The sequence below is a fragment of the Camelus ferus genome, chromosome 6 (assembly GCF_009834535.1).
Source record: "Camelus ferus isolate YT-003-E chromosome 6, BCGSAC_Cfer_1.0, whole genome shotgun sequence".
NCBI lineage: Eukaryota > Metazoa > Chordata > Mammalia > Artiodactyla > Camelidae > Camelus > Camelus ferus.
In genome coordinates this window covers 18,659,939-18,682,529 of record NC_045701.1, presented here as the reverse complement: position 1 = coordinate 18,682,529, position 22,591 = coordinate 18,659,939, and the positions used below count along the sequence as shown (strand labels likewise).

The 22,591-nt window shown below is 36.3% G+C and overlaps 1 long non-coding RNA gene and 1 pseudogene across 2 annotated transcripts in view; both read right to left on the bottom strand.

Annotated features, from left to right (window-relative positions):
• The window catches only part of LOC116664123, a 379,946-nt gene that overhangs the window by 891 nt on the left and 356,464 nt on the right, over positions 1-22,591 (bottom strand). For both annotated transcript variants that reach the window (XR_004320472.1, XR_004320471.1), the window contains exon 3: positions 15,805-15,935. This is a non-coding gene — a long non-coding RNA (uncharacterized LOC116664123). The remainder of the gene's footprint in view (positions 1-15,804; positions 15,936-22,591) is intronic.
• Positions 1,786-2,799, bottom strand: LOC102521815 (annotated as a pseudogene).

Here is a 22,591-nt window from a genome sequence, read left to right as displayed (position 1 = left end):
TCAAATTTCTTTTTTTTTTTTTTTCCCTTTTTACTTAACGTCCTTTCTGTGTTCCAGGATTACACAGAAGATACCACATTGCATTTAGCCATCATGTCTCCGTAGGCTCTTCTTGGTTATGAGTTTCTCAGACTTTACTTTTTCCAATTATTTTAACAGTTTTGAGGAGTACTAGTCAGATATTTTGAATAATGATCCTCAACTGAGGTTTTTATGATACTTTCCTCATGATTAGATTGAGGTTATGGGTTTCTGGGAAGAAGCCCAAAGAGGTAAAGTACCGCTTACATCTTGTAATGGAAGAAGTACCTGTTACCAGCATGACTTATCCCTGCTGGCGTTCATCTTGATCACCTGACTGAGGTAGTTGTTTTTCAGATTCCCTCACTGTAATCCCTCTGATTTTTACGTACCTTGCCCAAATCAGGATTGTGCAGAAATTTCCTTGGACTTTCCGTTTTAGGTCTAGCCTCTTCAAACCCCAAACCAGCTCACTGTTCTCACATTTCCAAGATTTCCTGTGTATCTTTTTGCCAGATACTTGTGTGACGTCATCCATGGAGAAGTACCAATTTTGTGAGTAGAGCGTGCTTTTGTTTTGCTTATTGTTTTAACGAGTGACAGGTTAGCTATGAAATGAAATACCTTAGTTTAAGAGCAATCAGGCTAAGGAATCCAAAAAGAAGACTAATGATTAATTTTATGGAATCACAAAATTCTAAAGTAAAAGTAGCTTAATTCAAATTAGAGATGTAATGCACATGCGTTTTTAAAAGTTGGAAAACAGAATTTTAGAAAAAAACAAAACTACCTGTAACTATCAAGAGATACTGCTATCAACTGATTACCTTCAGTCATTTTCCTACATTTCTATATGTGTATATATTTATCTATGTATCTACACATCTTCATTTTCTTTTGATTTTGGGGGAGGATGATCATATAGGTATAGTTTTGCATTTTGCTTTTTACACTGAATTTTTTTTCTTATTAAACTTTTTGATAAGAAAAGACCCACTTTAAAGAGTCTCAAAATTCTGTGACAGATTTTTGGTCAAATTGTTTCCATTAAAAAGTACTGATTTTAAAAACTAACAAGTTAAAATTACCACAGAAAAAGCCAAATGATCTACAAAACATTCTTTTTCCTCTGAAGGTTTTACATTGCATTATTATCATTAACCAGATTTTTACTACTAAACTTAAATGGCCAGTTGAGAGAAACAGTTCTGAGACCTTCTTCCAACACTGATTCAGACTAGGATGGCAGGTATTAGGGCTAATGTTCATTTAACCTACTAAGTTTTTTTTCTATATGCAATTGAATATTTGTGCTTTTTTTTTTTAAAAAAAAAATTGAAGTATAGTCAGTTACAATGTGTCAGTTTCTGGTGTACAGTATAATGTCCTAATCATGCATATATACACATATATTCATTTTCATACTCTTTTTCATTAGAGGTTATTACAAGATATTGAATATCCCTGTGCTACACAGAAGAAATGTGCTTTTTAATCTATTTTTTTACATAGTGGTTAACATCTGCAAATCTCAAATTCACAAACTTAACCCTTCCTACCCACTTTCCCCTGGTAACCATAAGATTATTTACTATGACTGTGAGTCTGTTTTTGTTTTGTAGATGAGTTCATTAGTAAGCTTTATGACAAATTTCTTTTTTATAGACTTTATTCTGTTAGAGCAGTTTCAGGTTCACAAAAGAACTGAGCAGAAAATACAGAGTTCCCACATAGCCCTCCCTGCCCACACATATATACTCTCCTACCCTCAACATCCCTCATCAGTGTGGCATTTTATACACAGACTTGGTGACCTTACCAGCTTCAGCAGCCTTCTTGTCCACTGATTTGATGACACCCACAGCAACAGTCAGTCTCACACTGAACAGTCAAATGACCCAGAGGAGGGTAGCCTGAGAAGCTCTCAACATGTGGGCTTTCCAAGAACCATATCAACCACAGCAACAAACAGATTTCAAGAATTTGAGGTCGTCTTTCAGCTTCTTACCAGAATAGTGATCAATCTTCTCCCTCAGCTCGGTAAACCTGCAAGCCATGTGAGCTGTGTCACAATCTAGCACAGGTCATAGCCAGCACTGATTTGGCCTGGGAGGTTCAGGGTAATTGCCTGACTAACGAAGGCAGCTGCTTCCATTTGGCGGATCATTTTTGCTATTGCTAACCGCTATGCCACGATGAACATCTCTGACAGACACACTCTTGACACTGCATCCCACACTGTGTCCAAGAAGAGCTTCCCTCAGAGCTCCGTGGTGCATTTCAACAGATTTTACTTCATCGGTAACACTGACTGCAGCAAAGGTGACCACCATGTGTGTTTGACAACACCAGTCTCCACTCGACCCACAGGGACAGTACCGATGCCACCCATTTTGTAGAGATCCTGGAGGAACAAACCCAAGGGCCTTACAGTTGGAAGAACTGGTGGCAGGATGCGATCAAGAGATTTGAGTAGTCTGGTTCCATTGGCATTTCCATGTCTATGGGTGGCTTCTGACCCCTTGAACCAAGGCGTATTTGTAACTGGCTCCAGCATGTTGTCTCCATTCCAACCAGAAATTGGCAGAAATGCTACTGTGTCTGGGTTGTAGCCAATATTCTTAATGTAGGTGTTGACTTCCTTAACCATTTCCTCATTATCTCTCTGGCTGAGGAGCAGCTCGGTAGAATCCATTTTGTTAACACCAGCAATTAGTTATTTCACAACCAGTAAGCTAGAAGGGCACGCTCACGGGTCTGCGCATTCTTGGAGATACCTGCTTCAAATTCAACACTACTAGCAGCAACAATCAGTACAAGAGGGTCAGAGTAAGATGTGCCTATAATCATGTTTTTGCTAAAGCCTCTGTGTCCTGGGGCATCAGTGATAGTCACATAATACTTACTGGTCTCATAGTTTCACACAGAATTATCAATGGTGATACCAAGATCATATTCAGCTTTCAGTTTATCCAAGACCCAGGCATACTTGAAGGAGGCCTCTCCCACCTCAGAGAACTTCCTTCTCAAATTTTTCAGTGGTTCTTTTGTCAATCCCGACACATCTGTAGATCACATGTCCAGCAGGGATGGACTTGCCAGAATCTCTGTGTCCAATGATGTTGATGTTAACATGAGACTTTTCTTCCCCATTTTGGCTTAGATTTAGTGTGGTCTCCATGGCACCTGTGTTCTGGAAGCAAACATGTTATAAAAGCTACACAAAAATTAAATATGTAGGATTCCCCCTATTAATCAAGTTTAAAAATGGCCAACTCCAGTATAAGCATTTAATCATACTCTTAGCGTTGGCAATTTTGGTTAGGGAATTTGTAATTACTTCCTCTGTCATCAGTTCTGTGATGAATATATTTGATGTATCTTTTGAATAATCTTTGATTGCATTTTTTATTTCCTTATTATAGTATCTATATCAGTCTCATTAGAATTCTTAGAGGTGGGCTGGATTATAAATTTAAAGATTCAAAGATTAATTACCATCTTCTTTTTATTGGCCTAGAAATAAGACCAGTGCTGTAAGGCAAAAAACAAACAAACAAGCAAACAAACAAAAAAAACATCTGGGGTCTTAAGAACTGCAATTCAGGAGACATAGATTTGAATAGAAACTCAAATGTACTTCAGGAAGAGCTGAAAAACAAAGAGTTTTAAAAGGAAAAAGGAGAAAGTTTACATAAATTGTTTTGCAAGAATTATGATTTATGTTGACAGACTGAAACCATTCTTGTCTACACATGATTGGTTGTTAAGGATGTTAATATGAGAGAGTTCGATGTGTAGGCATTCTTTCAAGATGTTGTGGCCCAGTTCAAAGTTCCTGTTCCACTCAGGTGGAGACGTGCATAGGCCCAGCTTCCCCAAAGGCTCCATTTTAGTGCTCTGTTGGCATTACAGACTCCATTTTATTCTTTCCTTCACACTTTTTGGAAAACCAAGGTAACTAGGCTGGTGCCTCTGAAGTAATAGAATCTGACATAATGCTCTTCCACCTCTAAGATTCTATGATACTACAGTGATGATCGGCTATTTTTGAAGTTTTTTAAATAGATTATAATATTTTACATATATACGTGTACATAAAAATAAGGACTATATAAAGTATATATGCATACTTTAATGTGGCTAATACAACTTAGACTACAATCCTACAGAAATAAAAATACAGATTTCCTTAGAAATTGAGTAAATTATTGAGTTTGATATTTCCATTTATATGTTCCATATAATTCACTCAGGAAAAAATAAGGAAAAAAACCCAGGACATCGTTTTGGGGAAAGTAAGTAGAACTTGGATATTAGCTAGTGTGACTCTTTCAGTCAATTCTACAGTTGAAGAAAGCCTAGATTACAAGGTAACAAGTCAATAACATGCTCACAGCTTCAGATTGAGCTCCCAAAGGCAGGCATTGGAAATATGAAGTGATTCTCCCCGTACAGTTCATATGGTTCTAGCCTTAATTGCTATTGTGGTGAGATTCATTTTAATTACCATTACTGGTCTAAGAAATAGTTTGGATAGGGTCCAGTGGAAATGAGAGAGAAAAAACAAAACAAAACAAAAACAATTAGTGGGTTGACTAGGAAACATTGAACTCATTGGGGTTATTGAGTTTGAAGCAGGCTGAGAGACTTAATATCAGTTTCTGACTATATAGGCAAGACTATGGTATGATTAACTGTGTGTAGCTGAATTCAGCTTCCACTAAGGAAAAGGCACATTTATATGAGTATGGATTTGCTTTGGCCATTGAGAAGATATAATAGACTAGGAGACAGCTACAATTTGTTATCAACCCTAGGATGCATTGCAGCCAGGAGAAAGAAGGCTCATAGCTTACCAGAAGAGGTCCCATGAAATGAATGGAATTGCAGTACAGAATAGCATGCAGACAGAAAGTGATATCTGCCTCGCAGTCATACAAGTTTCAGTTGGTACCACAAATAATGATGAGGAAACCATCTGTCCATGGAAAGCAAACCTCCCAACACTGAGCCCCACTCCATTCTGTTCAGTCTTTTATGACTGGTTTGGGGGGTACCAAATATGGGCCATTGTCTTCTCTGTTATTCTGTGCTTATTATACATCAGCAGGAATTGACTGGCATCAATTCCCTTAGTTTATGAAGACGGCATCTGTGAACTGCAGCATGACACTTTTAGCTCATGCAACATAAGTGCAAAATTTTTATGTCTGTGAGTCACACTGATTTAGAAAGAAGTTCTACTTTCCTCCAGTTTAACAAGTTACTCTTTTGGAGTATATTAAGTGCTTGTGGGAACTTCTTTTGGTCACTGAATCAATATTTCACTATTTGGAAAATTAATGTGTTACATTATATTATGTAATAAGTTCAAGTTGGTGGGTTACGCAGATCTGAAACTTGAGTTAATGTTATTATTCGTTCTTCCTGAAGAATCTAGAGTGTCATATGGATAAAAGAACAATGATGAAAATATAGATTTTCTTAATAGTCAGGGGACTGGTTTGGTATTTAGCTCAGGGCGGGCACAGTCCCTTGCATGATCTGTCTTTTCTTGTTGCTCTTTGACTCCAGTCATAATCTCTTCACTCAGACCCTGTTCTCTGATTTTGCTTTTGTTTTTTCCCTCCTTCAAATTTTCACTCAATTCATCTACTGAATTTTTCTTTTGAAACAAGATAGTGTTATACTAAAATCTTGCGCTTCTGAGTCACCTCGGCATGAGTTTGAAAGCAGCTCCATCTTTTTCCTAGTTCAGAATTTTCACCAAGTTTCCCTGAGACTCAGTTTCCTCACCTGTGAAATGAGCATAATGCTATCTATAATGTAGGGATATTGGGAGGATTAAATGCAGTAATATTTGTAACAATCTACCCCAACCGGCACATATTAAGACTGAAAAATTCTAGAAAAAAATAGCTGTTTTTTAATATGATCACTTTCATCAACTCTAAGATAGTATTGATCACTTAATATTTATTGAGCACTTATTATGTTACAACTTTGTGCACAATAGTGTACCATAGATTGTGCTGGATGAAGAAGCACTAAAAATTATAATAATGATAAAATAAAGGGGGGGAAGTTGTATGCTCAGTGGCAGAGTGCATGCCTAGCATGCATGAGGTGCTGGATTCAATCCCCAGTACCTCCATCAAAAAAATAAAATAAGTAAGTAAACTAATTACCTCCCCATGGAAAATAAATAAATGAATAAAAATAAACATAAAAAATAATGATAAACTATAGATACGGTTCTCTTATATTCATGGAGCTTACAGTAGATTATGATTCACCATTGCTTTAATACTAGCTTTTCAGGGAAAATAAGAAATGAGACACATTAAACTGTGTGTTAACTTTAAGGCACATCATGAATTCAGAAATATGTAAATGTGAAAAATGCATACCTTATAATAAATGATACTGCGTAATTATTGTTCCACTCTAAAGGTAAAACTAACTTCTGGATGCTGGTCATCATCTTGAATTTCTCTTGGTTATATTTGTTCTATTCTGCAGCCAAATTATTTCTCTTCATTTGTCCTCAAAGGCTCCACCCAATCCTGTGGCTGTCGGTCAGTGGTATGTTCAGGATTCATTCCTACCTTTATTGCCTATTGTCCTACCGATGCTGTGGACTACACCTGAAAATTCCAGTCTCTCCAAACTGGAGGTGTCACATTCAACAAGAAGCACAGTCAAGCGACCAAGAAGTAATTTAATACAGTTCCAATATCACTTTTTGCTGCTTTTCTTGTAGAACATGAAAGAACATTCAATCCTTCATCGCCAGTGCAGGTGTCTCCACACCCTATTCCTTCCCCCCCTCTACATCTTTCAAACTGCTCAGCCTCTCCTAAGCCTCTCTTTCTTTTATCTTTCACATTCTTAATATTCTTAATAATCTTTGACCTCTGTGATTAAAATCAGAAAATCAGAAATGCCAATTAGGCAATGCCAGGGTCTTTCCTAACTGGAGTCAAGAAGGAAGCAGAGGCTGTGGATGTTATTCAAACACTAGTAGATTTGTTTCTGTCATGCAGTTATACCTTTTGCTACTCTCATCTAAGAATTAGGCACATGAAGCCACAAGGACAAGGAGCGAGGATGGGATCAGCTGAAAAGTGGGGAGAACTGACGGAGCCGGTCCCTGCAGATGCCGGACTCCTCTTCAGCACATCGCTGTACCTTTGGCAAGTGAGTCTTCTCACCCCTCCCATGCGGACTTCAGGGACAATCGTACGCTTGGGCAGGAGCAACAGACAAAACACATGCGGAAGCTGCTTATGAGTTCAACACGACCTAAGTTTCATTGCTGGTTCTCCTGACATTTAAGCCCCATTTCTCCAGTAATACTGTGTTGGTCTGATACCCTGGGATCCACCCCGATTGAATTCTAAGTGCCAATTATTTAAGAATTTTCAGGACATTTAGGGTTAACAGAGTAGTCACATAACAACCATTCAATAATGCAGAAGGCTAGCAAAACACAAGTGAGAGTATAGATATTAGAAATACTCACAATTTATTATGATAATTTGGCCTTGGCATTAACTTTGATATCTTGTAATTTATCACATGTGCTTATTAATGTTTCTATTACGTGATTTTTAAAATGGAGGATGTCAGCATATTGAATTCACTTTACTAAAATAAGTACTGAATTTTGGAAGAATTTGGCTTCTGGGTCTGGGACAATGTGCTTCAGAGAAAACTGCTTCCGATTTGCCTCATGCACCTTCGATCTTCCATGTAGGTAGGAACACAGCACAATCTAGTAAACCAGGACAGTGATATTATTGGGTTAAATCGTGGCTTAATTATTCAGTTACTTGAGGCTACATAATCATCCAGCCGTATCTTTTGATATGTTCCTTTAGGCTCTCTGGGAGTAACCAAATTTAGAATGATGTGCTGTCATACCACTTCTAAGGAACATTTTGCATGCCGTCCTTGGTGATTGGTTAGCAATGCCTCAGAGAATATTGTTTGTGTAAATTTCATTAATTATTTTACTTCAAACATGATGAAAGTGTTTTTTAAAAATTGAGATGAGATCTAAAACAAAACCAGACATAATTTGGGATTCAGAGCCATGAAGGATTTGTTTCAGGAGCAAAACTGTTTCCATGGAGTTACAAAGTATATCTGAAGTTTATAATTTAGTTAAAATTATCAAGTATTTGTTAAGTTACTGTGTTTAAAATATGTTACACACTTTCATAGAGACTTTCAGACATTTGGGATCAGAAAAAGTTGGGTTTAAGACAGCCAAGTGTTGAAAATGGAAGTGCTAGTTACTCCATAGCTGCCGCTCCAAGTCTCACTGCATAATTAAGCTAGAGCTGTTACGTGTTCCCTGGAGGATCCAATTCAGCAACGTATGTCTCGCCTCTAGATTTATTTCCTACAGTCCTACGAGCCATGAGGGCCTTGGATAATCACCTGTTTACTTACATGCTGGACATCCAGCCATAGCATTTGTGTTGCATTATTAAGGACAACTGGTATTTCCTCAGAGTTGAGGTTTTCCAAATAAGTAAATATAACTATTTTTTTCTCTCTTCCCATGAACTATGTCTGCAATATAGATAAATTATCACCACGTGCATAGTGACATTGTATAATAACTTCATGGGCAAAAGAGTGGAAACAGTTACAGCCATGGTAAACTGAGATTGATGTTAGAATTCATGTTTCCTCTCATTTATAATTTTTATAAATACAGCAAAAAATTGTATTTTAAAACAACAAATTATAACTGTGAACCAATCTATAATGAATAGATTTATTTATATTATAAAATAGATAGTATTTAAGTCCAAGGCCAGAAAAAATAAAGATACCTAAGTAAAATTGTATACTTCCTTATTAATTGTCAACATTCATAATCACTGCTTAAAATAATTCTAGTTTTACCTCTGAAGTTGGTTAAGATAATTAACCCTCAAAATGTTATTACAACAAAAAGTCATTTTGGGGAGACAGTGCTGACACGTCAGGGCTCCTGCACGTTATTGTTTTACTCTTTTAATCATTTCACTAGGTCAGCTGGTGCTCAGTCCTCTTATCTTCTTGCTCTCAGATTTCCCAACTTGCATCCTCTACTTGGGGAAAAGTATAAAGTGAGAGAAAACTTTAAGAAGGTCTGTTTTCCAAACAGGGTATCTCCAGTTCTGTGTCATTCATCCTGTCCCAGGTCCCCATTCTTAAGAACTAATATTGTTGTGAGTGACATAGTCAAGTGTCCAAATTCAGATCCTTATTATTAATTAGTATCATATTTCATTTTCCATTTCTAGCCAAAGACTGCAGGAAGGTGCATTTCTTTTTCTTTTTCATTGTGTAGTTTTATCAAATTATTAGATGTGTTTTCCAGCCATATTTCAGGATCTGCTTTAGATTGACCCATTTCTTAAAGATTTCCTTGATAATTCTAGCGTGGCACATTCCCTTTTCTGCAATTTCATCATTTTTATTATTTTCATTATGCATTTGGAATCCTGACTATTAGCAGTACTCTGTTTTCTTTTTTATGAATCCTTGACTATGCATTTGGAAGTTGAGTATTAAAAGGTGATTTTCATGTTAAAAAGATGACATGTGGTTTTGTTCCCAGAGTGCTAAATACATTTTAAAATCTCATTACACCTTATGTTTTGGTGATACTTTCCAATCATATGTACCAATACTTTCTCATCTTTTAAAATCATATTGTTTTGGGGTACAACTGAATTTTCATTTCCGTTGACAAACTAATTTTATGTCATCTTGTTAGATACCCGAGATGCCAAGATGTCATAATTCATTCTTGACTTTAACCTAAGTCTAATATAATATACATTGTTACTTTTATTTCAAACATGATACTGTTTGAACTTCAGCCCTTTTAAGCTCTACTTATTCCCTCTTGCCTTTTGAGTAATTTTTGTTTAGCATTTTAGTTCTACATGTATTTTAACCGCATAAAACAGTATAGTTTTTTTTATAGTCAGTATTCCTTTAAAATGACCCAATAATATTTTTTCTCTTCAGCCTTTTAAAGATTTCAAGTGGGATGAATTTCCATTTGCCTGAAGAACTACCTTTAGATTTTCTTTCAGTGTGGATCTTCTAGCAAAAAAAAATTCTCTCAGACTTTCATCTGAAAATGGCTGTATTTTATCTTCATTTTTGAAAGAAATTTTCATTATTCCATATAGAATTTTTTTAAGTTGGCAGTTTTCTTTCAGCAATTAGAAGTATTACTCTGTTGTTTCTGGCTTGTGTTAGTTTTGCTGAGAATTCAGCTGCCACAGTTACTACTTTAAAGGCTATACATATATATACATATATTATTCCTGTCACTTTTTAGGATTTCCTTTTTGTCCTTGATATTCTGCAGTGGTACTTTAATGCGCCTAGATGTGGTTTCCTTTGAATTGAGTTTTTCCTCATTGAGATTCTTTGGGTTGATGTCTTTTATCAGTTTTGGAAACTATTCAATCACTGTCTCTTCGAATATTGTTCTTGCCTCATTCTCTGATTTCTGCCCTTCTGGAACACCAACCAAAAGTGCCTTTGGGATGTTCCCATTTGTTCCATGTGTTCCCAGGTGTCTATTTCACTTGTCCAATGCTTTCCATTTTACTAATCCTGCTGTCTCAAATCTCTGACAAACCCATCTCATATGGTTCTTACTGTCATACATATAATTTTTAATTTTTAAGTTCTAGAATATCCATTTGATTATTTTATAAGTGCCAGTTTTATGTTGAAACTCTCAACCTTTTCATCTATTTTGTGTACCTTGTCTCGTTTTTGAATATATGAATCATAGCTATTTTAGAGTCCTTTGTGTTAGCACCAGTATCAAGACCATGTGTGAGTCTGTTTATATTGTTGTTGATGTTGTTTCTCTTCTTTTTCGTATGATATTTTCTTGTCTCTTCGCATTTCTAATTTTTAAAAACTATATGCTCGACGTTGTGTTCTAGAGAGCCTTGGGGAATCCCAGGGATGCTATATTATACCACTGAAGGTTTCCCCTCTCCTGTGTTAAGCAGATGGGATGAGGGGCAGATCATCTGAATTCAACAAGAAATTGAGCTAGGTCAATGCTAGGTTGCAGGCTTAGAAAGTCTTAGGGTAACTCTTGTTCACCCTCACCTCTAGGTATGTCCTTCAAGGGATGTGTATTAAGAGGCTTTCACATATATTTCTTCTCAGTCCTGAGGAGTGTTAAGCATCCAGGTCAGTCCTTCAGAGATTGTCAGCCAAGCTTTTTAGCTTCCTGCCCAGTGAGCCTTCCAATACGGCAAACTGGCTTTAAAGATGGACTTTACAGTGAATTTTTCAGGAAAGCAAGGTACTAAGCAATTGTAGCAGATTTCACTTTCCCTTTTAGAAAATTTGGCCCAGCTAACCAGACTCTCACTCAGCACCGGAACTTAGCAAATATCCTTATGGGCAAACTAGATGCCTTTCAAGATTCTAGTTTGTTATTCAACTCACAGAAACATTCAGAATAATGTCTGACCAAATATCTGAGCACCTTGTGGCCTAGCCAAGTTGACACATACAGTTAACCATTACATTATTATTAAATGTATAATCATATATATTATGATGAATGATGTTTCATAATATATACACATATCTTTTTTAAACTTTTTTTATTGAGTTATAGTCATTTTACAATGTTGTGTCAAATTCCAGTGTAGAGCACAATTTTTTACATGAACATACATATATTCACTGTCATATTTTTTTTTTTGCTGTGAGCTACCACAAGATCTTGTATATATTTTCCTGTGCTATACAGTATAATCTTGTTTATCTGTTCTGCATATGCCTGTCAGTATCTACAAATTTTGAAATTCCAGTCTGTACCTTCCCACCCCCCACCCCCTTGGCAACCACAAGTTTATATTCTATGTCTATGAGTCTGTTTCTGTTTTGTATTTATGTTCTTTTTTTTTTTATTTTTTAGATTCCACATATGAGCGATCTCATATGGTATTTTTCTTTCTCTTTCTGGCTTACTTCACTTAGAATGATTCTCCAGGAACATCCATGTTGCTGCAAATGGTGTTATGTTGTTATTTTGTATGGCTGAATAGTATTCCATTATATAAATATACCACATCTTCTTTATCCAGTCATCTGCTGATGGACATTTAGGCTGTTTCCATGTCTTGGCTATTGTAAATAGTGCTGCTATGAACATTGGGGTGCAGGTGTCATTTTGAAGTAGGGTTCCTTCTGGATATATGCCCAGGAGTGGGACTCCTGGGTCATATGGTAAGTCTATTCCTAGTCTTTTGAGGAATCTCCATACTGCTTTCCACAATGGCTGCACCAAACTGCATTCCCACCAGCAGTGCAGGAGGGTTCCCATTTTTCCATAGCCTCTCCAGCATTTGTCATTTGTGGACTTTTGAATGATAGCCATTCTGACTGTTGTGAGGTGATACCTCATCGTAGTTTTGATTTGCATTTCTCTGATAATTAGTGATACTGAGCATTTTTTCATGTGCCTATTGATCATTTGTATGTCTTCCTTGGAGAATTGCTTGCTTAGGTCTTCTGCCCATTCTTGGATTGGGTTGTTAGTTTTTTTGTATACATGTATCTGTGATATAATTCATTAAACATTATATCATATATTATTATGAGAACTACTTAAATTGACATCCAAGGCCACCCAACATATTATATGTGCTCAATTCATATTTATTAATTATAAAAAAAAGTCTAATTGAAATATCAACTCTTCTGTGTAGAAATATAGTTAAGCATTCATATTTTGGATATTCTGCCTGGGTTAAAATCCTAACCCTACCACTACTAGCTGTGTATTTGGGTATCTACCGCTTTATCTGTAAAATAAGGAAAATAATAACCACGTCACTAGGTTGTTGTGAAGATTAAATAACAACTAACCAGTGAATGGCGCCTGATAGACACTCAGCAGTCTGCATAAAACATCATTATCATCATCATCATCCTTGTTGTCATTTTAATTATTTTAAAACTTGATCCCTATTTCCCATTCCAATCCATGTGTGCTGCCGCTTAAACTTTCTTGGCCCCTATATGTGCACTTCTCTGACGACTTTCACATAGCCTAAAAGTGTAGTTCTTCAGATGTATCATTCACTGCTGAATATTTAATTTTAGTTTTGTTTTTTTTAATTTTCTTGAACAGGGATTGTGCTGTGTTAATCACCATCACCATCACCCTCATTCTCATCCTCATTCTCATTCTCATCACTCAGCATCATCATCCTTGGCAGTAGTTAATACATAGCAAACACTATTTGTTGAATGGATGAATGCATAAAATAAATGAGGAGTAAAATATTATTTTCCATATCTGCTTAGAGAGCAAAATAATAAAACACACGACACAGTATCTTCAGCATCTAAGTTTAGGTTTGTTTTAGTTTTATTCAGATCAATATTACTATATTAATTACCCAGAACTAATAAGAGAAACAAAAGCTTGACTTAATATTTGAACGATATAGTAATGCAAATGAAAGCCAAATGCCTTCATGGCATGTAATAGGAAGGTCAGTGTTGCATTACTTCAAATAAAGAAGAGTGGGAGAGAACTGAATCACCACGAGGCACACAGTAGTTTGGGCGTAACAAACGCAACAGAATCTGTGTCATAGCAGTAATACCATATCTGGGTTTTGAGTGGAGATTCATTTTCAGTAAAACAGTATCATCCAGCACATTAAATTTTGTTAATTTGAATTTTATCGGTTCATTATTCATATTAATTTTACGAAGAATTTTGTTTTTTAATTATATAGGAATTAGCAAGCATAAGAATATTTATTTCAGTTCATAAATTTCACATGTATTAATATTTAAGTAACATAATAATAAAATAATTTGGGACTTGGATTTCATGAGATTTGTTTTCCTTTAAAAGGAGAACATGCCTTTCTCAAATTTGTATAAGCACCATATGACCCAGATACTTACTCAGTAGAACTCCATCTGAGCACAGCTTGTTAGCCTTTAGATTTGGATATACGTGCCCTCAGAAGCATCACAGAAACATACCAAAGCCCAGTATATCAGAGTCAATCTGTGATGCAGGCATCAGTCCAGCTGGTACATTCTACTGCTGTGAGTACTTCACTCCATTTTCAGTGGTAATTTATTTGGCATTCAGATGGAGATCTTGTGTGGGAGTAACAAAACAGACTCCGGTCCTGAGCTGCCCAGTTCTCCTCCTAAGGGCCAACATGTGAAGATGCACAGTCTTGGGCCTGAGATGGCTGGTAATTGTCTGTTCCTCTCCCCTCTTCTACATTTGTCTGAGCTCTCTTCAATAAATGATGAATAACTTATTTTTTCCCCTACTCCAACAACTAAGTCTCATAATTAGAATTTGCTACTTCTTTTAATACATTCAATTATCTGCTGATTCAAGCATCTTCAGGTCAAATGCGTTAGAAAATAGCTAATTATGTCCTTTCCCATGGGTAAGAAAATCTTTAAATTTAATTAAAAGACCTTAACTCAACTCTTTCATATTAGGGTCTACTTCCCAGTGGATTTTCTACAGGGTGACTTAAAGAATCAAGCTCAACATTAAAATCAGCAGCAGCTATAACTTGTTATTTCTTCCTCTGTTAAATAAAATTATGTTTGGTTGAAGGATACTTTGATCATTAATTTCACTCTCTCAATTATGCCTCTGCATTCACTCTTAAAAGCAAAGATTACTTGAGAAAGCTTGCTTGCTGGTTTTAAAGTTGTTTACTTTCTGTATCTTGTGTCAGTAAAGCACCTTAAATGCAGACTACCATTTCTCACTCTCAGTATTCTCTTTGACATCCTAATCAACACATAACCAATGATGGTAGAAAAAAATCTTAAAAGAATAGAAAAAAATGTTGAGCACCACATCTGAGCCGTGTAGGGTTCAAATATACAGGATGTTCTGACTTTTATGAGAGAAAGCCACAGGAATATTTTTCTACATCCCTTGTCTAAATTGGAAAATTGGAGTAGACAAAGCTATCTTGGTTTAATATCTTCCAGAAAAACATAAAATTCAAGGCAAATCATGTGGTTTTTTTTTTCTTTTCAGTTTCATGAGTTTTACTTTTTATTTTGACTTAGAACAAACTTGTTTTTCATTAAAAATTGGCCTTACACAGAAAGAGAAATCCAGATTTTGAAAGGAAGGAAGCAATCTGGAGAAAAGCAGTTATGTATTACCCTCAGGTGAGCTTCTTCCTCTCATCCATTCTCTCTCTGTCCCTCTTTTCTCCTTTCCATCCCCCTTCCCTCCTTCCTTTTCTTCTCTTTCCTCCTTTTCTTCCTTCTCCCTTTTATACTCCTTTCTTCTTCTTCTTCCTGTTTAACCAAGTACTTCTAGAAGATGGTTATTTATGTGAGCAACATACTGATACCTCAAGGTGCCTGTGATGGGCCAAACCCACTTCTACTCCCATTCCTTTCTTATTTGAATCAGTCACTGGAGAGTAATTAATGATACTAGTTGTTCTACTGATTCAACAAGTGGGCATCAGGGAGCCACTGGAGATTTTTGAAAAGAGAAGTGGCATCAAGAAAGAAAGAGTCCAGGGGGAGTTAAAAACCAGTCAGTGATTCGAGGCTATTCTAACAGCTAAGCCAGGCCCAGAAAGCCCATAGTATTTCAAGGAGATGTTGAGGTTTGAGGAGTTCAGACCTAGGTCAGCCACTGCTTCAGTCTATGAGAAGAGGTTCAAGGGTAAAAGCAGAAAACTGAGTCATGATACTCACTGTCTGAGCACACCACGTGCTTTTATGCCTCCCCCGGCTGTTCCCTCAATCTGGAATTCCCATTTCCTCAACCAACTCTGGAATAACGACGCTAACACGTTCTCAATGAGGGCATCCTGGGGAAGTCCTTCCTGAAAAAAAAAAGGAGAAATAATTGTTGGAGATAACCTCAATAACATGGATATTTATAACACCTAATATTTGAGGCAGAGTGCTACTCTTTGCAACAATATGAGGTCAGTGCCTTTATCTTTACTTCACTAATGAAAAATAACTTGCCAAAAGTTACACCGTTGTAATTGGCAATGCCAGTATTTCAATCTAAATTGCTCAGAAATAAACTCCTTGTTCTTAACCATTATGCTTTTAGGAAACCACTTATATTTTCAAATCTGTTGGTGAATATATGAAATAAGAAATGCTTGAACTAGTCACAGTTGTGATGACCAGTTTGGGCATCCTCTCTCCCTGGCTGCCGAAAACACACTGCAGGAGCTAGAGGTTGGAGGCAGGGAGCAAACTGTAATGATTTTATTATCTCACCAAACACTTAACACATTTTTTTTCATTAAATCAAAAAAATTGATCAAATAATTTCTTAATCAAAGATTTTGAAATGTTTCACCCCATATTTAGGCTACAATTCAAGTTATCTTACCATCCAAGAGGTTTTATACTTTGATTCCACCTTATTAATCCAAATTTATTTGATTCATTTCAAAGTCCACATTCATTTATGAAGAGCTAGGAGTGTGCCAGACACTTCAACAGGGAGGGAAACAAAGACGAAAATCACACCTTTCTCCAGGATCCTGTACACTTGTTGTTTGTATTTAAAGGTAATATTCTAAGTGCTATATTGAAGGTATATTCCAAGTATGATCAACAGAGACACAAAAATTATAAACTGCCTAAAAAGGTAGGATAAGGTCACAGAGAATGTGAAATTTCAGCTGGGTATTGAAATATGAATAGAAGTTTATCAGGCAGGGAGAGGGTAGAAGGGCATCTCAAGGAGCAGCAAAGCAAAGCACGAGACTGTGATACAGTAGAGTCTGTTTAAATAATGGCAAGGAGCTCAGTGACGGAACCACCAATTACATGCATGGAGAAAAATAGCAGAAAAGAAGGCTTGAAATGCAGCATGGGGCCAGATTATGGAGGCCACCCTAAGGATCAAACAATAATTGTGGGTTTTAATTTTTTTAATTAACATTGATTATCTTTTCAGCATTCACGCTCAGGTATGTGCATGACAAAAATCTAGAGGGTTTTAATTTGCTTATGTCCCTTGGTTGTAGAGCAATCTCTTGTCCATATTGCAGTAAGGGCCAGGGAGAAATTCTCTCCTCTCAGTCTCCAAATATAATTAATTTTGCACATCTTTAAACCTGAGATGAGTACTAATGATTTTATCTCCCAGGTTTTTTGGGAGGAAAAAAACCAAACTGAATCATGAATTTAATAAAGGCAAATTTTGTTTTTAAAAGGCTTAACTCTTGCAGGGAGTGAAAGATGAATCGAGGAGAAGGAACATTTCTCCTTTTTCCTTATAGAACTTTTTCATCCAGCCATAATATTCTCTTCATTGCACTCCAATACATCATGCCAGTTCCCACCTCCAGCCTGATCCTTTTCTCATGTTGTTCATTCTGCCTTCTTAGGATAGAGTGCTTCTCCCTCTTTACTTTCAAATCCAATGCTATCTCCCCTTCAGGTAGAAGGAAGTCCTGGCCCCTCAGTAAGGTGTATTAGGTCAGATTCTTCAGAAGCAAGCCCTGTGACAAGGATTCCTGAGCCAGTGATTTATTAAGAAGTATTCTCGGGAAAAACTGGCAAGTACACACTACTAGGCATTTCTGATTCTCTGCACCAACAGCAGACCTGCTCCAGGGGCCCAGCACACAGACGCTGGGGTTTGGGTGCACACAATGATGGGTTAAGAGGGAGTCTAGGGAATCTGGACGGAGCCATGGCAGGTTCTAGTAGAATGAAGCATTTCCTCCCTGCTCCAGCCAGTCTGGTTTGTTCTCTAAAATTCTCTGCATGTTATTTTATCTGCCACTCAGATTGTGAGCTGGTGCTGCTTTAAGTGTTTCTTGGTGTTTAGCTTACTACTTGGCACATAGAATGAAAACATTTTTCCCCAAATAATCTTGGATCTCTAGGAAAAATTTCAAACCAATTCACCTTCTTGAGAGTCCTTCACACCTGAGGAACCAACCAAAGTCCAGGGAAGAGCCTTGCAGTATGAGTATCCGCTTAGGTGGGCCCTGGGCCCCCATTCACTCCCAATATGAATACTATGCTATTCCTCAGACTCTACAACAACTCCTAGAATTCAAGAGTATGAGGCAATGCATCCATCAATCCAAGTGTAAAACCATAGGAATGGAGACTAATTTAGCCAGCTGATGGTAAAGCATCAAGGGATCCTTGGTGACTCCAAAATGCAGTTTGCCAGCATGGGACCTGTTCACGTGTAATAACCCTCCCAAGTTAATGCACTGGAAACTGGTTCAAAAAGACCACTTTAAAATGAAAAGTATAGTAGAAAATTGACTTTCAGCCATGTGAGGAGATAGTAGGCCTTTTCGGTCTTTCATTTCTCTATTTTTCATACATGGATAGCAATCCAAGACATTTACATGTAGAACAAGGCCTGGGAAATTGCTTAACTAAAGCACCTTTCAGCCTAGGCTGGCAGGAACGAAGTAATGCCCCTGATTTCTTTGAATACAAATTCAAAATGAATATATTGTATTTATGTATGTATCTCCTCTCTTCCATCACTTTACCTTTTCAGAAGGAAAAGAAAAAAGCTTGGAAGAAAGTGTGTTGCTAATATGTAAGATCTTCCCTTTTGTCTACTGTCAAGATGAAAACAACAACAACAACAACAACAACTTCTTTTTGTGAAACAAAGAGCCAGTAAAGGGGCATCTGGACATTTGCTATTGGCTAGTGCAAAATAGTAGGTCAGCATAGATCCTGTAGCCCAACTCCATTCATAATCCTTTCTAAATTTGTCTTCTTCGCTTTATCTTTTCTGGTCTAGAGCTCGTAAAGGCTGGCCTTTTAAAGCTTGTCCAAACTTTTCTGGTTTGGGGCGATTCTAAGGAAGGGCTGTTGGAGCCATTAGATAGCCTGGATTAAATTTGCTTAATTATCAATCATTAAACTTAAAAGACAGGAAAGTCTTGCAAGGAATTTCTTGCAAGGAAGTATCAACTCTCAATAACCTATAAATAATTTCTTTCCTTTTTTCATTTTCTGTTATTATCATGAATCCTACCCCCTCTTTGTTTTTTAGTTGTTTTATCTGCCTGAAAATATCAGAAGCAAGGCTGAAGTATTAAGGATTTTAGATTCCAACTACGTTTTGCACAGAACACTATACAATTCAGAGTGAGTCACTGTTCTTCAGTTGATGGGGGTTATAGTCTGAATAATTAGTAAAAATTCCCAATGCATCTGGAAATGTTGGGAAGCTGAGAGCATAGTGGAGGTAATTACAACAAACACCTTAGAACCAGGCAAGAAAAACACAACTGCAAACCAATAGATACTGAGTTTTCTTTTCTTAATACAACATGAAATAATTATCTAAGATAGAATGGCAGTCATTTGTGGAAGGGATTACTATTATGTAGAAATAGGTAGAAAAATTATTGATATTTATTGAAATACTTACAATTAAGATCATATTAGTATCTTAATGCTACCCTAGTTTTAATATATTAATTATTTTAATTACTTGGATCTTACTGCTTTTAGGGCAAACTGATTTCTCACATTCACATCATTTCTTGATTTATTCACACAACAAGCATTTTATTGACCACCTCCTGCCTGCCAGGCCCAGGGTTATGTACTTTGGATTCAGTGATAAGAGGCACAGTCTTTCCTCACAAGTTGTTCACAGTCTAGGTGGCTGCAGCAGTCAGGGCTCTTAGTTGCAAGCTACAGAAACTTTGCTAAGTTAAGCAGGCAAATAATTACATTAGAGGACACGAAGTAGTTCAAAGAATCACCCAGAAAGAAAGAAAATCAGATTCAAGTCAATACAAGCCAGAAGCAACGTCCAAAATGACACCACTATAGAAGCAACCAGGGCACGTGTGCTGCAGGCACATCCCGAAACCCTGCAGCTTGCCCTGGAAACATACCTGGTACCAGATACTAGAGGCTGTCACCCTCACCTCTGCCCCCGCTGCCTGCCCTAGGTGACTGCCTTGCCATTAAATTGTATCCTCCTGGCCTAACCGAGTTCATTGTTTACCTTCCCAAGGACTTAGGTTATCTGTAGGGTTTTAGGGACAAAGAGGATCTATGCTCAAAGATTGAAATAGGTTTAAGCACTGTACACATCTCCATTTCAAACAGGGATTACCAGACAATCCTACTCAGGGACCAGTCTAGAGCTTCTCTCTATTGAAACCAGGCTAATTTGGCAAGGCAAAAGAAAACAAAATTCTTTTCATCACATTTGCTCAGAGGGTCTTGAATTTAAACCTAAAGAGGAGAGGAAGGAGGGGCAAGGTAAGGAAAGACGTAATTTGTATAATTGTAGCTCTATTGATGGGAACACCAATACCGCCAGATTTAATTATTCCTTTCATCTTGCCTTATTTCACTCTTGAAGATCAATACACTTGTTCTCTTCTTAAGCAGCAACGATTTCTACAATCTAAACATAAATTTAATCATGTGCTGCCATCTCAGTGTTTATAGACTCTGTCAAAGACATACCCCATTATAATTATTTTCTCAATCATTCGCCACAAGAGAAACACTTCAGGCAACACTAAAACTTAATCACTAGAAACAGTATCAATGCAACAAATGGATCTTATTAGATGGCCATTTTCCAAATGGAGTAAAGCTCATTTCCCAATTCTTTAATTTTCCGCTAAATTTCAAATTGTGTTTACATACAGAAACTGAACTATTGCCATATTTTATATGAACCATAAATAGAATAGTGTCATGAATATTGTTATTAAAACTGATTCCCAGTGCAGCATACGCAAATTTCTCAGGTCATAAATCATTGCAGGTAGTTTACTTCCACTCTAAAATGGAACTGTATGTTAACGCTCAAAGTAAGTAGTAAGTATAGGTTATAGAAATGGCTAAAAAGAAATAAATTGAAATAAATAGAAGATAAAACACTTATGAGAAAAGTGGCAGCTCAGATGACTTTCAAAACTCTTTCAGATCCAAGAGATTTCACATTAAATACGAATTATGCAAACAAATGTAGAATTGTGAAAGAAGCCAATGGTGTTTTAACTATGAGAAGATGATCCAGTAATTCCAGAAACCTACCTAATGTTATGATTCTAACAGCATGGACATGAAGAGCTCGGATGAGCACGTATCAATTAAAAAATAAAAGCATGATAGTTATTTAATCTTATTAAAATCAAGTACAGTAATACCACTCACCACAGGAAATCAGAAGTATGTTTATATACATGAATGAACATGTATATGAGCATGTGTACGTGTATGTATGTATGTGTACTGATACGTGTGTTTGTGTGTGTCTGTTTTGTTTACACAGATGTGAGGCTATATGTATGTGTATGTGTATTTTCAAGTCCTCCTGATCTCTACAAAATTGATAAATATATTTATTTGAGGGGAAAAGGCAACTTGCTTAAAGTTACTTTAAGGACAAAAGTAGGATCTGTTATATATTGAACATTTTGTCTTAAAAATAAGAATTAAAAAAACCCAAACAAACAAAGCATAAATACAAAACAGAAATAGACTCACAGATATGGAATATAAATTTGTGGTTGCCAAGGGGGCGAGGGGTGGGAAGGGATAGACTGGGATTTCAAAATTGTAGAATAGATAAACAAGATTATACTGTATAGCACAGGGAAATATATACAAGATCTTATGGTAGCGCAGAGAAAAAAATGTGACAATGAATATATATACGTTCATGTATAATTGAAAAATTGGGCTTGACACTGGAATTTGACACAACATTGTAAAATGATTATAAATCAATAAAAAATGTTAAAAAAAGAATTTAACAATATATAGAAATTCATGATAAAATCAAGTAAAATTCTTTTTTCAAAGTAATGAGGAGAGATTTCTGATCAAAATGACTTTAGAAGAACCTCTAAAAAGTGCATTTTATTGTCTTGTTAATTTTTTTTATTATGACCTATTTAAAACACAAAATGTTTAGAGAAAAAGAAAACAAATGCACTGTAGCTATTATCAGATTTAGTTAAATCTACCATTTGGCTACGTTAACTTAAAAAAATGATGCTATATTTTTAGTAGAAGGTCCTGTATACTCTTTTATAAATTCATTTCTGTCCTTATCTCCCCACAAGTAATCACTGTCCTGAAGTCTTGCATTCTTTCTGTTCATAATTTTGTACTTTTAACATTTAATCATGTTAAACATTCAATGTTTTATTTGCATGTTTTTATACTTTATGGAAGTAATAATCCTATTGTAAATGTCATTCCATATTTATCTTTCTTTGCTTAAAATTGTCTTTGAGATTTACTTATATTGATTCATATTTATATTTATAGCTCTAGCGAATTCATTAACTGCCACATGGGATTCATGGCAAAAGTATAATACTTTATTTTTGTCCATTCTCAAATTGATGGACATTTATTTCCAAATCTGTTATTCTTTTAATCAGTCAAGGAAGGATTATTTTTGTACCTGTCCCCTTGAGCACATATGCAAGAAATATGCTATGGAACCCGACTAGAGGTAGAATTGTTGAGTTGCTGAGAA